A 14897-nucleotide genomic window follows, 5' to 3' on the forward strand; every position below is an offset into this window, starting at 1 on the left:
TTAGAAGATGCAGAAACAATGCCAGACACACTCAGCCATCTCATCTTCGATAATGGAGCCAAACGCCCTCACTGGAGGAAAGATAGCCTATTTAATAAATGGTGCTGGAAAAATTGGGTTTCAACTTGCCAAAGATTAAAGCTAGACCCATATCTCTCGCCATGCACTAAACTAAAATTGAAATGGATTAAAGATCTAAATATTAAAATAGAAATGCTGAACCGGCTGGAACAGAGGTTAGGTAGAACTCTTGAAGACATTGGTGTAGGAAAAGATTTTATGAACAAAACCTCAGTTGCCCATGAACTAGCAAAAACAATCAACAAGTGGGATCTCTTCTTATTGAAAAGCTTCTGCACAGCAAGAGAAACTACCAGCAATGTGAAGAGACAACCCACAATGTGGGGAAAAATCTTCACCTGCTGTTCCTCAGGCAAAGGCCTACTGTCTCAAATCTATAAAGAACTTAAAAAGATCAGACCTCCCAAATTTAAAGACCCAATCCAAAAATGGGCATCTGAAATAAACAGACATTTGTCAGACAAAAAAGTAGAAATAGCAAATAAACATATGAAAAAATGTTCAACATCACTGGTCATTTGAGAGATGCAAATGAAAACAATGCTGAGATTCCAACTCACTCCAGAAAGAATGGCTACTATCATGAAACCAACCAATGACAAATTCTGGTGGGGCTGTGGGGAAAGAGGAACCCTGTTCCACTGCTGGTAGGAGTGTAGACTCGTACAACCACTGTGGAAATCAGTATGGAGATACCTCAAAGAACTGGGACTGGAAGTCTCATTTGACCTAGCTATTGTCCTGCTGAGTATCTCCCCCAAAGGATTAAAAGTATCATACCACAGTGATATATGTGCACCCATGTTCACAGCAGCACAATTTGTAATAGCTAAACCTTGGAAACAGCCCAAATACCCATCAACTGGAGACTGGAGAAAGAAAATGTGGTTTTTTTATAAAATGGAGTACTACTCAGCCATAAAAAATGAGAAATTAGAGACATTTATAGCTAAATGGATGCACATTGAGGCGATACTCTTAAGTGAAATAAGTAGGACACACGTGTAAATACTGAATTGTTTCTCCAGTGTGAGAAGCTGAAAGTATAAATATGGACTAAAAGGTATAATGGAAAATGTGAAATAGGAAGAAAAGGGGCAAAGAGGAAGGGGAAGTGAGAAGGGTAGGGGAAAGGAAAGAAGGGAATGAAATTAATATGAGAAAATGAAAAAATGGAAACAAAATCTTTGTAAATAGGGAGGAATAGAGGGGTTGAAGGGAGGGCAGGGGAAGGGGGAAAAATAAGAACCAAGAGTGATTATGTAAAGGTGCAAATTTCCAATGATGAATGTCATTATATTGTGTACCTAAAATGTACCAATGATTAGAATAAATAATTGATAATGCAAAACAGGAAGAAAATGTCCAAAGGGGTAGGGGTAGTGGGAGGGGCAGGGGAAAGGAAAGAAGGGAAAGGAAAAATGATGAGAAATGGAAAAAGTGGAAAAAAAGTCTTTGTAAATAGGGAAGGGTGGAGGGGGTAAAGGGTGTGAAGCAAATGGGGAAAAAATAAGAACCAAGATGCATCATGTAAAGGTACAAGTTCCCAATGAGAAATGTAAATGTATTGTATACCTAAAATGTACCAATAAAAGAATTTTTTAAAAAAAGAAAGACAGTGGTCCAGTGCACTTGACAGAGAATGTGGGGCGTGTAGTGGAAGAAAATGCAAGGTGCTTCTGGGCCATCACAAGACCCAGGTAGTGGAAGCAAAGGGTTCCAGAAGAGCAGTCATGCAAAAAGTAAGAAAAGTATTTTGGATTAATGAGATGTTAAGGTCAGGAGTTTGGATTTTATCCAGCACTGGTGATAATCCACTGAGAAAGTATAGCTTTGGGTGGTGATGAGTTAAAATGACAAGGAGGACATGAAGCAGGAGGCAGAGAGGTCAGGGCAGGGATCCAGGTCCTTGGAGCCTGAGAAGGGAGGGCAAGTAGCACCCTTGACCTCTCCTTTTCTATAGTCTTTGATTTTTCTCCTGGGCAGGTTCTCTCTTTTACCCTTTGTTTCTTTCCCACTACCTTCCATTTCCCCTTCCGAGGGCAGCTTCAGTTTTTAAAGATCTATTGGTTCCCATGGCAACTCAGACACGTCAGAGAACCCTTAAAAGATGCTGAGGTACACAACGCGTAAGGGAAGGAAAGCAATGACAGAGTGAGGACTCTACCATGGCGCAACACCTGGAGAGTGGACCCCAAGAACTCTTCCACCTGCCATCCAGATATTGATTCAGGCAGGCAGCTACTGGGGGAGAGAAAGTGGGGACGTGGCTCTGGCAGCTGATGCAAGGCAGCTGGACACACCTAACTGAGGTGTGGCCAATTATTTTGAAAATTCTGTCTTGCTTTATCATTTAAATGTTTTGTACTGCACCAACCTAACCCAGAGAGAGCAGGGGCAGTAGGACAGGCCCTTCCTTTACCGTGTGCCCCATAGCACTTGGCATCATGATGCACACTGGGTAAGAGCTCAGAAATACCATTTGAATAAATGAATGAAGCCAGACACTATACTTGGGGGGTATCTATTTGCATATGAAATGTGATTAACTTTTTACAGAAATCCAAGGGAAGACTGTCATTCAAAGTAATGCCTTCACTGATTCTCCCACTGCTCAAAATATCCTTTGAACTTCTCTTAGAATTATCTTTAAGGCTAGTTAATGAGCCACACAAGAACAGCAGTCTTACTACACTATAATCACCCTGCACACGTGGAATGACTTCCTCTCTCCTGCAGCATTCAGCTCAGGAGAGCTTGCAAGACTGTCTTTACCCACTTTCAAAGAAGCCCCTTTGTAACTTCTTTTTTTAACCTGCAATATTGTCCGTAATATTTTTACCTAATCTTATTTTCATAAGGGGAGAGAGGTGTGTGTGTGTGCGTGGAGGCTTGAGGGTCAAAATAAGGAGAGCTTGTATTATCCTCGACCCCCGCCCCCACCATTCCATGACATGTAGAACTATTTAAATTCTCACTGCTGTCTTTCCAGTGTGAGGCTGGGGAGCTTGTATATTCTAATAAGAACAACAAAGGATTTCAAATCCTCAGGAAGTCTCTGCTTTGAAAATAAAAACAAAGCAGAAGGGTGCCCAGTTATGATTGATGGTAAGTCCTTCAAGATTTCCAAATGGGAACCCTGCCAGCTCAACCATCAGGACAGCGAGCTCAGAAGAGCAAGTGTGAGCTGACAGCTGTCTTTAAGGCCCACAGAAACTCTCACACAGCACTGAGGCCAACCAGGCTTTGCAGAGGCTGGTACCGCAGCAGTGCCGTCGGCTGGACCTGAAGATGGGGACCCATCATTTTTGCCTTCTGCCTTCTGTCCCTGTTGCCCAGTGTCTCTTTCTCCAGAGCACAGACTGCTGGATGTTGTACTGTGGGTGCACCGAGAGCAGCCTCCACTGTAATCCCCACGCCTTCAGATGGGGCTTATCCTAGCAGAGAATTGAGCCTTCCTTGGCATGCAGCTTAAGTCTCTTGGCAAAGAAACAGGACCCAGCTCGTCAGAAAATCTATCTTCAGCAGCCCTGAGCAGATGGATTGGGGTTTCTTGGGGTCAAGCATTAGCACTTGTCCAGCTCCTCCTCCAAACTGGATATTTATAGTTGAAAAACAATCTGTCAGTTGGGACGTATAAGGAATCCTCCTGGCAGAGAAGATTAGGGAGAGAAAATGGGATGGGTGTTTGGATTTCCACTGAGCTCCTCTGTGCCCAAGGCTCCTTGCATTGGGTTCACTACAATGAAGGTATGGGAGCTTTGGGGAAATTTTTATAACTTTTCTTGGATTCCATGTCAACAGCTTTAAAATGATAAAGATTGGACAAGATGATCGGGTTGATAGTGTTGGTAAAGTGACATGACCTTGGTTACAGAGGGAGATGAGGGTACTAACTCTTCCTTCCTCATGTTGCCCTAGTCATGGGAAGGCTTGTGCTAATCCATCCACATCTACATTGGGGGACTAATAGTACATGTTTGGGATGCAGGAAGCCAGAGTTAGAGTTATTAGCTGAGGTTCCAGGCTAGAACAAAACCAATCAATTCTCACAGGCCTGAATGTAGAACTCATTAAAAAAATTCATCAACCAACTAAACTAAAAAATTCCGAGAGACACCAGGAAAAGAATCCTCTTCTTGCCTACAAAATCTTAAAAGATGAAATAAGAGTAGAGTAATATTCTGGTATATTCCCCCATAAATTTTCTTTTACAAATATTTCTTTTTTACCTTGTTACTCATTCATCTTTGAAGCTGGACAATCAGGTGAAGATAATTGCTCAGGATACCGAAGAACCACTGGAGAAACTGAGCCCGGATTCTAGGTGTTGAGTTCTCTAAAGCCAAGTCTTGGAACTGCAAGAGGAAGGACTCATCTAGTTTTTGCTGTGTTGTTATTTTAATATCAAAACGTATATTTGACTGTCAGGAGCAAACCCTGAAGGACTCGCTCAGGGAATTCACACCACAAATCAGAGTAGAGGCAGACACCTATGGCTATAAAGGTAGTTTCCCTGTCATACAGAGAGGAAGTAAGGACTTTTCCAATCTGATTCTAGTCATGGTAGGGATGTGCTAGTGCATCCATGTATCCACTGGGGGAATGGGAACACATGCTGGGAACATGGGGAGCCAGAATTAAGGGTATTACCTGAGTCCCCAGGTAATAATTCAAACAACTCCCACAGACCTGGATCTAACACTCATTTAAAGAAATTGCCAGCCAACTAAACTCATTGGCTCAGCAGAACTTGAAAATGGGAAGAGGAGTACAGTTTCAGTATAAGGGTGGACCGTGCTCTTCCTGCCACCTTGAGGGTGGCTTTGGGGAAGGGTGGTAGAGAACGCCACTTCGTGGGTAGAGAGGCCTTTATCATGCTTCTTTCTTGAACCACTGCCCAAGGCCCAAACCATTATAGGAGTGAGTTGTGCAAATAGAAGGAATGGCGGGTTCTATAGCTTGAATGTCATTGCCTCCAAAATTCACGTTGAGATTCAGGCTATGAAGGCTCCTCCCTCATGAATAAATTAATGTTGTCATTGTAGGAGTGAATTCCTTGTAACAGGAGTGGGTTTGTTGTAAAAGGGCAAGTTTGGCCCCTTTTCTGTCTCTCATCCTCTTTTCCCTTGGCCATGATGCTTTCTGCCATATTATAATGCAGCCAGGAAGCCTTTTCCAGATGGTAGCACCTTGATATTGGGTTTCCAGCCTCAAAAACTGTGAGAAATAAGTTTTTGTTCATTATAAATTATCTGGCTTCTTGTATTCTGTTACACTACCACCAAACAGACTAAACAACAGGACAGGTATGAGCAAATAAAATGACCCCATTGAGGCTGGACTGGTTCCTAAAAGAAATGGAAGAGATGCTGTGGGCTGACCAGAACACAGAAGGTGTTCCCAGCAGCCAGGAGATGAAAGCCTAGGTAGGGGTTGAACTGGTATTGGAGCCCCAGAAAGACACAGTGCCTATGAATGCTGAGGCAGGAACCCATCCGACTAGGGAACCCGCTGAGCTGACCCAGAAAAATGACAAACGTGTCCCAAGAATCATGTGACACTAGCAACAAGCTTCAGCGGAGAAGAGACCCTGGAGCAGAAGCTTCTTTCATGATGCTAAGACCATGCAAAATTCCCACTACTTCCCATATCCAGAAACCCAGAGCACCCTACAGAGCACTAAGAAGGTGACTGGTAGAAGCCAGCATATCTCAGGGATTTCCAGGGACAGGAGAAGAAGGGACAGGGAGACTAAGAGGTCTGGGCCGGTGGAGGCCAGAGTGGGATGACAGTTAACAAGGAAGGCACAACAGAGATGGAGGATGATGCCAGTGATCAGCAGAAACTGGCAAACCTCAGTGGGAAAAAGCAAGGCCAGAGATTGCTCAGAGACCTGCAGTCCTCTCCTCCTGTACCTCTCCACCCCTGCAACATTTCAGGGTGTGCTCTGACTATCCCTGGACTGGCACAGTGAAAGTCAGCCCTGCTTAAGGAGAACATCTGCAGTTGAGATCATTCAAACAAAGACCACAGAACGGGTCAGTTAATCAAACATAGCCAACAGTGTTGGGATGCAGGGTAGGGTCACAGTGAGTCTGTTCAACCTGAAACACTGTGACACACAGAGTCAGGACACAGAGGCCAGGGGGAAGGGGGCATCATCTGGGTCCAGAAGACATGGAGAGCCCCCAAATGCCAGCTGTAGGACCTGGAGACCCTTTTGGACCTCCTGAAGCTCAAGGGCTTATCTGCAAAATAAGATTATAATACAAACCTTGAAGGGTGGTACTATTTTGGGTGTCATTGGTAAAAGTGCATCTCTCAAAAAAGATATGCTGAAGTCCTAGCCCCCAGTAACTCAGAATAGGACCTTATTTGGAAATAGGATCGTTATAGAGGTAATCAGATTAAAATGAAGTAATTAGGTTGTGCCCTAATGCAGTGTGACTATGTCCTTATAAGAAAGGGAAATTTGGACAGACAAACAGGTGCATACAGAGGAAAGATGGTAAGAAGACAGGGAAGAAATAGTTCTGTGACCAAAGTGATATATTTACAGGCTGAAGGAAGCCAAGATTCTCAGACAAACACCAGAAGCTAAAAGAGACAATGAAGGATTGTTCCCCAGATTAGTCAGAAAGAGAGTGGGCCTGCTGATCCCCTGATTTTGGACTTCTGGCCTCCAGAGAACTGTGAGATAATAAATTCCTATTTTTTAAGCCATTCAGTGTTTGGCAGTTTGTTATGGCAACCTTAGAAAACTAATGTAAGTATCTTCCAAAGTGTGAATTTATGATAATATGAAAAGGGTTAACTACATAGCAGATTCTAAAAAGCTCAAAATTATAGTAAAAGTACTATTTTATGCACAAACCTCTTTATGACATTGGACACAGTGTCCTAGGATCTTTTGGTTTATAGAGAACCTTGGTTTGGATCATTTTCTCTCTTATAATAATTGGAACAACAATAATAAAAAGAAGCTCTCAACATTCTTACTGGCCTGCATTTTTTTTAAAAAAGACTGGCTTAATTTATTTTTAGGCTTTGGGGCTTGTTTTAATTAGCACAGCTGAATATATATTAACTGCAAATGAACTTTCCTTTATCACCCACCCAACTTTCAGCATACAGCTCCATTACGACGCCTGTCAATTTCTTCCACAATGGCACAGAATCAGCCTGGCTAAGGTGTATCTCCACATTTCCTGGCTACCTTTACTGCCTCCTACTAGGTAATATTGATGATAGGCAATGATGATTTGAGTGTTTGTATGTGCAAGTATGCTCTGAGACTTTACTCATGCCATCTTAACCCTTTTAACAAAAATCGATAAAATGCATGCGTTCACTCACATGTTACAGGAAAAGAAATCAAAGCAAAACCAGAAACAGGGGCACAGGAACTGGGGGAGGGTTAAATAATTTGTATAAGATCATATAACTAATCAGCGTAGAGCCAGACTTTGAATTCAACTACTCAGATTTAAGCACTAAGCTACATTAACTATCATTTGCTGCAAAGTGGTTCTTGAAGCAGCTTGAAAAAAATCATGAAAGTTTAGGGGAAATACTGAGGGTTTGCTGTGTGTCAAGAGTATGGTGAAAACATTATCTTCTTAAGACTCATAACAGCCTAAAAGCGAAACCATTATCATTCCCATTTCATGGATGAGAAAGTTGAGGCAGAGAGAGATTAACTGGAACAAGATCTCTCAGATCACAAGTCTTAGAGCTGTGATTCAAACTTACATCTTTCTGATTCCAAAATTCATGCCCATTCCACCATGTCATTATGACTCAGAAGACAGGGGAGCCTTAAATATTCGGTAATGTAACATCACATCCAGACAAGTGCTGCTTGCAGTACAACCTAGTAAATCGTGTTTCCCAAGTAACTCCAGTTGTGGAAAACCTATTTCCACATGGCCACACAGTTTCTCCTACCTCCTTCCTTCCTTTCTTTCCTTCTCTCCCTCTCTTCTTCCCTCCCTTCCTTCTTGTCACTATTAAGGAAGAGTCTAGACAGAGTTTCCTCAACTGTGATATGCATACACAAAGAGAAACTTTCTTTGTACTGCGATAAACATGTACTAGGATAAACAGGCTTAGACAGCACAGGGCTCCAGCCCCCAGATGCCCTGAGAGCCTAGGTGTGCAAAAAGCTTGGGAACATTTGTAATTCACCCAAAGAGATAGCTTTGATCTAAAATAAGTGATCAATAAGTAATGAGGAAAAATTAATACATTTCCTGTGCTAAAATGAGGTAAGTACAGAACTGGAAGAATATAGGAGGAAGAATGACCCAATCTGAGGTGATCAGGGAAGTCCCCAGGGAAGAAGCCTTTCTACGGTGGCATCTGATTTCAGCCTGGAGAGAGATGGGTGCTGGGTAGGAGGATAAGTCCTATGTACATATGTTGGGTCCTCCATACACCGTCTTCAACCGTTTTAATTTTCTGTCTCTATTTCGCTGTTATTCCTTCTGTGCCCTTCTGTTATCTGGACCACTCCCCTTGGCATTCCTTCCTGGGTGGTACCATCAGCATATAGGTGACCTTCGTTAGTCAATCTACGGTGAGAAAAATAGCCAGATTTCTTAGAGTACATTCACTTTGATGAAAGAGTCACAGGGTCACTGGGTGTTGGTCATGTCCCTGAGGTGCTGAGACTCACCCAACTGGCATGGTCTTTAAAGGGTGGGATAAATCTTCTGGCTGAAATAATGTGCAGTCACCTCTGGCAAAGAACCATACTTCTTGGCAACAATCATTGCCAAAGTACGGCAGTTCCTTCCTTACGCACCAAATTTGCTTCAAATAATGAAACATCAGCAACAACAGTCCATCAGTATTCCACAGCTCTGTGGGAAGTTATTTCATATACAGCTCTTTATTTTCTCAAACATTTTATTCTGACATTTATTTTACAACCAAATACCAAAGACTTATTTCTCTACAAAGCCTGCATTACATCGACATGATTTTTCCTTCAAGAAAATGTACCCATAAACAAATCATTGAATGAAAAAAGAAAATGCTCCATGTCCTAGCGCAGCTTGGTAAATTACCACAAAACCTTCAGTTTACAACAGTTGCTGGCCTAGAATGTCTAACATATGGTAAATCCTGATTCTTAATACATTATTGTGAAATTAACTGAATTAAGGAATGCAGAGTGGCATGAGAGGAAGGTAGGCTTTTGACTCAGATGTGGGTTTGAATCTGAACTTGATCATTTAGCCTGCCGAGTGACCTGGAGGGAATTGTTTGATCTTTTTAACCCTCAGCTTTCTCCTTTATAAAACTGAGACAAGAATGCCTGAATCACAGACAAGGATTAAATGAAATAGTGTTCTTAACATCTAGCTCAGGACTTGGGTATGACACATACTCAGAATCAATCATTCTCTCCTTTCTTCAAATTAGCCCCCTAACCAAGATGTGTAGCATGCTCCGGTAAATCATCACCCAATCAAAGTAAGAATCAGAGACCTTGTATCAAAAGTGGATTCTTAGTTCTGGGCACATGAAAGAATTGCTTGGACATTTTTGAACAAAACAAAACAGAAGAGGCAGACCCTGGGCTCCACCATCAGAATTTCTAACTAATACTTCATGGTTGCAGCCTGGAAAACCATACCTTTTCAAAAGATTCCCAGGTGATTTGTGGTTTTAGAAGGGTTGAACACCCTGACCTGAGAAAGAAAGCTGTCCTGTCTTCCTGTGGTCTGATCAGCCTGTGCATGATGCTGTATTCCCTTCGGCTATGACCGTTAAAGAGAGAAAAAGCAAACATTGAGGATTACTTACACGGTGGAGGGTGGTATCTGCATCATAAAGAGAACAGCTTAAGAATGAGGGGTGATTAGTTTCACTGATTGAAGACAGACAAGAGTAGATGATTGCTTTCCAATTATTTGAAGAGTTACTACGTGAAGAGACGATTGGGCTTTTCATGCACAGTCTGAAGAGGTCAAACTCTATAAATTTGGAGTTCAAGTCATATATGAGCAAAGGTGGGGTGAACTACGTCTAGCAGTAGTGAGTTCATACTCACTGGAAGAATGCACAGTTACATTATATAACAACAGGGTGATAACAGACAAGAGGCATTTAAGCAGTGAGTGAGCATTTGGACTCATCCTTTATGGCCTCTCTCAAAACTGTGGTGATAACAGCATAACTAATTTTGCATCATTAGTTGGGACAAAGATGGTGGACAGAGTGACAGGATCAGGAGTCAGCCCAGCATTCCCTGTATGTCTCTGCACCTTGGGCCCTCCTAGCCCATGGACGTGAGTGCCCTATAGAGAGTGAAGCTACTTGATGCTCCTGACAGCTGTGGCAAAAGGCCAGAGACCCATCACAGGTGTGGCTGGTGGGACTGTTGAAAGTATCCAGACCAGTGCTTCATGCCTTGTTTTCTTTGTAAAGCAATAGACCCTTTTTGTTGTTCATATAAACAAATCCAACTTGGGAATCTAACTTCCGAATCAAAGGGAGGCTGCCCTAGGTGGGCTAGAGTGACAGTCTCCATCTCCTCGTGAGTCCATCAGTGGCCCCTGGGACACCTGCTCAGGACGCTAGAGTCCCATAATGCAGGCTTCACAAACTGCAATTTTCAGATAATTCTTTTTACACGTGAATAAACCAGAGCTCAGAATTGCTGAGTGGCTCAGGGTCACACAGTTTATGAGAGCAGAGTTGGGTCCAGACCCAAGCTCTTCTCTTTTAGACTGCATGTCTTTCCCTCTAGCCCATAGGAATGCTCTAACTGGGAGAAGAATCATTCCAGATATGGCTGTCCTACCAGTTCCTGTGCATTTATCTATGACAACAAATGATGCATAGAAAGCCCAAGAACTCATTTCGACCAGAAATGACAGCCTTCTGCTGGGGGATGCCCCTTCTGTATTTCTGCTGGTGCAGATGGATGTTCTCCGTAGCTAGTTTCCATGTCCCCAGTGACCAAGGCCCTCTCTTGGCACGTGGACCAGCTAGGATTGGAGAGGGGAAGGGTGACAGTTGGATTCAAACCAAGCAAATGGCCCACACAGATGGGATACCCAATCTTGGTGCCATGATGGAGTGCTCCAACTAACAGCGAAGCACATTTAACCGACCCAGAGTGGGGCACTGCTTTGCATTTTCTTCTTTTCCTCCAAACATGGAAAGGAAGAGTTTAGAGAACTTTCAGCAAAAAGCGGGTAATAGAATGCAAAAAGAGTTAATAAGGACTCAGGGGCAATTCAGAGAGTGAATATGGAACCGTTACATAATTGGAGATTCTGTCTGGAGAATTGAGCCACTCCGCTTCTCACTCGAGTGCTCTTTCAGCCTCTCACTCCCGCCCTGGCTCATTCAGCGCACATTTATACAGCTCCGCCGCACTCTGGGCAGTGCTTTGACAAACAAAAGTTAATGCAAAAAATTAATCATAGAATTATTGCCAAAAACTCAAGATGAACAAAATTTTGAATAAGGTCAGAATCTGTAGTTCTGATTTTTTTTATTTGCCTCAGGCTCCAGTCAGACTCAGCATGGCACATTATCGATCCCATCTTTATTTAAAATTTTGAGGTTTAGAGTTGTTAATATTGTATTGTATATTGCAGTTTGCTAAGTGAGTAGATTTTAGGTCCTCTTACCACACGTGCACGCACACACACATACACATACACACAAGGTGCAACCACGGGAGCTGATGCTAATGTCCATTTACTTATCTGTAGTGGGAAATTAATATGTGTATGTACTTCAAAGACAGCAGGTTGTGTACCTTGAATTAAAGTAAAATTTTGATATTTTGTTCAAAATAGATTTTGCATTAATTTTATTTTTTAAAAAGGTAGCAACATCCCACAAGAAATGCAAGCATTATGTACTATGCATGTGCACTAATAAACTGAAATAATAATAAAAAGAAGAAAAAGTGGCAAAAAAGTACATTAAATGTTATTTATTTCAACTACTGGGTCCTTTGGGTTCCTCTTTATATTTTATTTCTTTAAATATTTTTCCCTTAAGTTTATTGATACATTTTAGGTATATATTATGATCACATTCATCATTGGGAATTTATACTTGTATGTGATGTGTCTTGATACTTGTTTTTCCCCATTCCCCTTCCCTCCCTTCCACCCCTCCACCCTTACCTATTTGCAAAAAACTTTGTTTCTGTTTTTTCCTTCTTTTCTCTTATTTTTTTCTTTCCCTTCTTTCCTTTCCCCTACCACCCCCGCCCTATTTCCCTTTCCCCTTTAGACCTTTTCTTCTTGTTTCACAGTATCTATCATACATTTTGGTCCTCCCTTACACTTTCAGTTTCTCATACCAGAGAAACTATTTGGTATTTATACATATATGCACACCCATGTTTATAGCGGCACAGTTTGTAAAAGCTAAATCTTAGAAACAGCCCAAGTGCCCATCAACTGGTGACTGGGTAAAGAAGATGTGGTGGTTTTTTTTTCATAAAATGGAGTACTACTCAGCCATAAGGAATGATAAACTAGAGACATTTATAGGTAAATGGAAGCACATTGAGGCCTCTTTACATTTTATATTTCACAAAAGTTCCTCATCTGCTTCACCCTAGTTCTGGTCATATTCAGAAGTTAATAAGGGCAGAGGGCACAAAAAATAAATAAGATATGTCCCTTCTTTCAAGGTGTTCTCAGTTTAGTGAGAAAGACAACTAACAACTAATTGAAACAAAAATATTTCATAACAGAACTCCATGCAAGGGACATTGTTGGCCCAAGGGAGGGAGGGCTCCGTTCTGTTGGGATTCATGGCTGTAAGGAGGAAAGGAAGCACATTCCAGCCAGGACAAGCATGGGGTAAGTCACAGAGGAATTCAGCACAGAACGAGTCATGCAGTCCAGCTAGGCGGAATGCAAAGCAAAAGCCAAGGAGGTCATGGCAGGAGGTGAGGTTTCAGCGGCTGTTGGGAGTCTGGGTCTGCAAACACTGACTGAACACTGCATGTGTCCAGTGCTCTGTGTGTCCCCACAAAGCTTTAGTTGTGATCTGTGCTCCTAATGCCTCATTTTAGTTACAGGAGACAGGGCATGTCATGCAGAAAAAGATAGTAAAACCAGGTAACTAACAAGAAGTACAGAGGTGGACTGCAAGATGGTAGCAGTTCCGGGGAAGATGTAGTCAGTCATTCTGGGCTGGGGAGAGGAGATTAGAGAAGAGGCGGCCTGCAAGGATGGCACTGAGGAAGATAGCAAGGACCCAGGACTAGATATTCTCCCTGCCACTTCTTCTCTGATGCACGCATCGTGCTGTCAGCTCCATGACCCAACAGTAACCATTCACTCCTCTTCATGAATGCAGCCGAGGGTGGCCGAGAAGGGAGCATCCTCTGCAGCACCAGCTTGGATGGCAGCCAGGCTCTGTGTCCCTGGTACATAATCCCAGATGACTCTCCTTGCTGGATAAGCACAGCCAAAGGTATAAATAACAGCAGCAATGAACCACTCCCAGGGCTGCTGTGGGATTAATAAGCCCTTGAGACTCTGGCACTCCAAACTCTGCAGAAACTAGCACTTGAATTGCTATTATGAGCAGGCTCCCAGGCATGGCTGCTTCAGCACATGCTGTTAGATAATCTCTCCCCAGCTATCGCTGGGAGCCGTCAATCACCCGATGCCTGTCTCCTAAGCCACCAGCTGGGAAGGGAGGGAAGAAGCTGCCTGGACAGTCTGGCTGCATGGACTGACTCTCCGAATAGTGTGAACATGGAGCACAGACTGGGGAGTCGACCAGGGTAGATGTGGAACTTGGTTTCCCACCTGTCAGTTCGGTGAGTCTGGGTGGCCCGTGAAAGGGCTGTTGAGAAATATTCTCATTCTTCATCTGGGCACATGGTGGCATTGCTCTTACTGGCCCCCTGAGGAGTGGGTGTGGCCACGTGACTTGATTTGGCCAAGGAACATGAGGGTAAAAGAAGCGGAAGCTGAAGCTTTAAAAGCTAGTACAAAAATCACCATATTCTTTTCCTCCTGCTGTAGCATCTGAGAAAACACAAGTCAATTTTGATTTATCCTGGGGATCTAAGTGACTAGGAAAAGCAGAAAGCACTGGTGGCCTGCTTTCGACAGGATGAAAAATAAACTTCTGTTGCTTTAAACCACTGAAACTTGAGGTTATGTGTTACTGCAGCCTAACATAGGTGACCCTGACTGATTCAGAGCGAGTCAAGTTTTCCAATTTTTGAAGACTTGTTTTCTTTTCAAATGAGGATATCTATCTTATAGAGATAGTATGTGATTTATAAGAGATAATTCATGTGAAATCATTAGCAAATCCTCAATTCATAGAAAGTGCTCAATTGTTAGTCTGGGTGGTTATTATTGTCATATTATCATCACTCCTTTTCTTGGGCTCTTCCTGACTGCCAGAGTCTGAAGCTCTCCTCCGTCCCAGCTGGAGGCATTGTCCTCTCTGTGCAGACTGACCCTACTCGCAGGCTCTGAGACCAGTCCACCTGAGGAAGGAGTGTTTGGAGCCACTCTAGTCCAACAGTTAGGATTGTGGTACCAGTTGTGCCTTCCCACAGAGCTGCCCTACTCTGAGCTTCAGTTCCAGTTTCTGGGCCTCTGCCACCTGCCTGGAGCCTTGCCCTTCTCCATGGTGTAACTCAGAAATGGGAAGTGCATTCTCCTGTTATTTCCAAAGCTTTCACTAAGAGCTTTCACATGTAGCTGTCCCATGTCTGGGCTTGGAGCCTGTTCCTGAATCCTCCCAGTGGTAATCCCTGTTAGATTACAGAGTCCTTACTGCCATGTTCTTCAGCTGTA

At 42.9% G+C, this 14897-nt stretch overlaps 1 protein-coding gene across 7 annotated transcripts in view; it reads right to left on the minus strand.

Annotated features, from left to right (window-relative positions):
* The window catches only part of Tnr (tenascin R), a 434816-nt gene that overhangs the window by 266503 nt on the left and 153416 nt on the right, over positions 1-14897 (minus strand). For 2 of the 7 annotated variants that reach the window (XM_087194347.1, XM_087194346.1), the window contains exon 2: positions 4314-4439. The exons of the other annotated variants lie outside the window; for them this stretch is intronic. The gene's annotated coding sequence lies outside the window, so the exon portion shown is untranslated. The remainder of the gene's footprint in view (positions 1-4313; positions 4440-14897) is intronic. 7 annotated transcript variants of the gene reach the window in all.

The sequence above is a fragment of the Heterocephalus glaber genome, unplaced genomic scaffold, assembly GCF_053883595.1.
Source record: "Heterocephalus glaber isolate CG9 unplaced genomic scaffold, H.glaber_assembly_v1.0 deba00001600, whole genome shotgun sequence".
NCBI lineage: Eukaryota > Metazoa > Chordata > Mammalia > Rodentia > Bathyergidae > Heterocephalus > Heterocephalus glaber.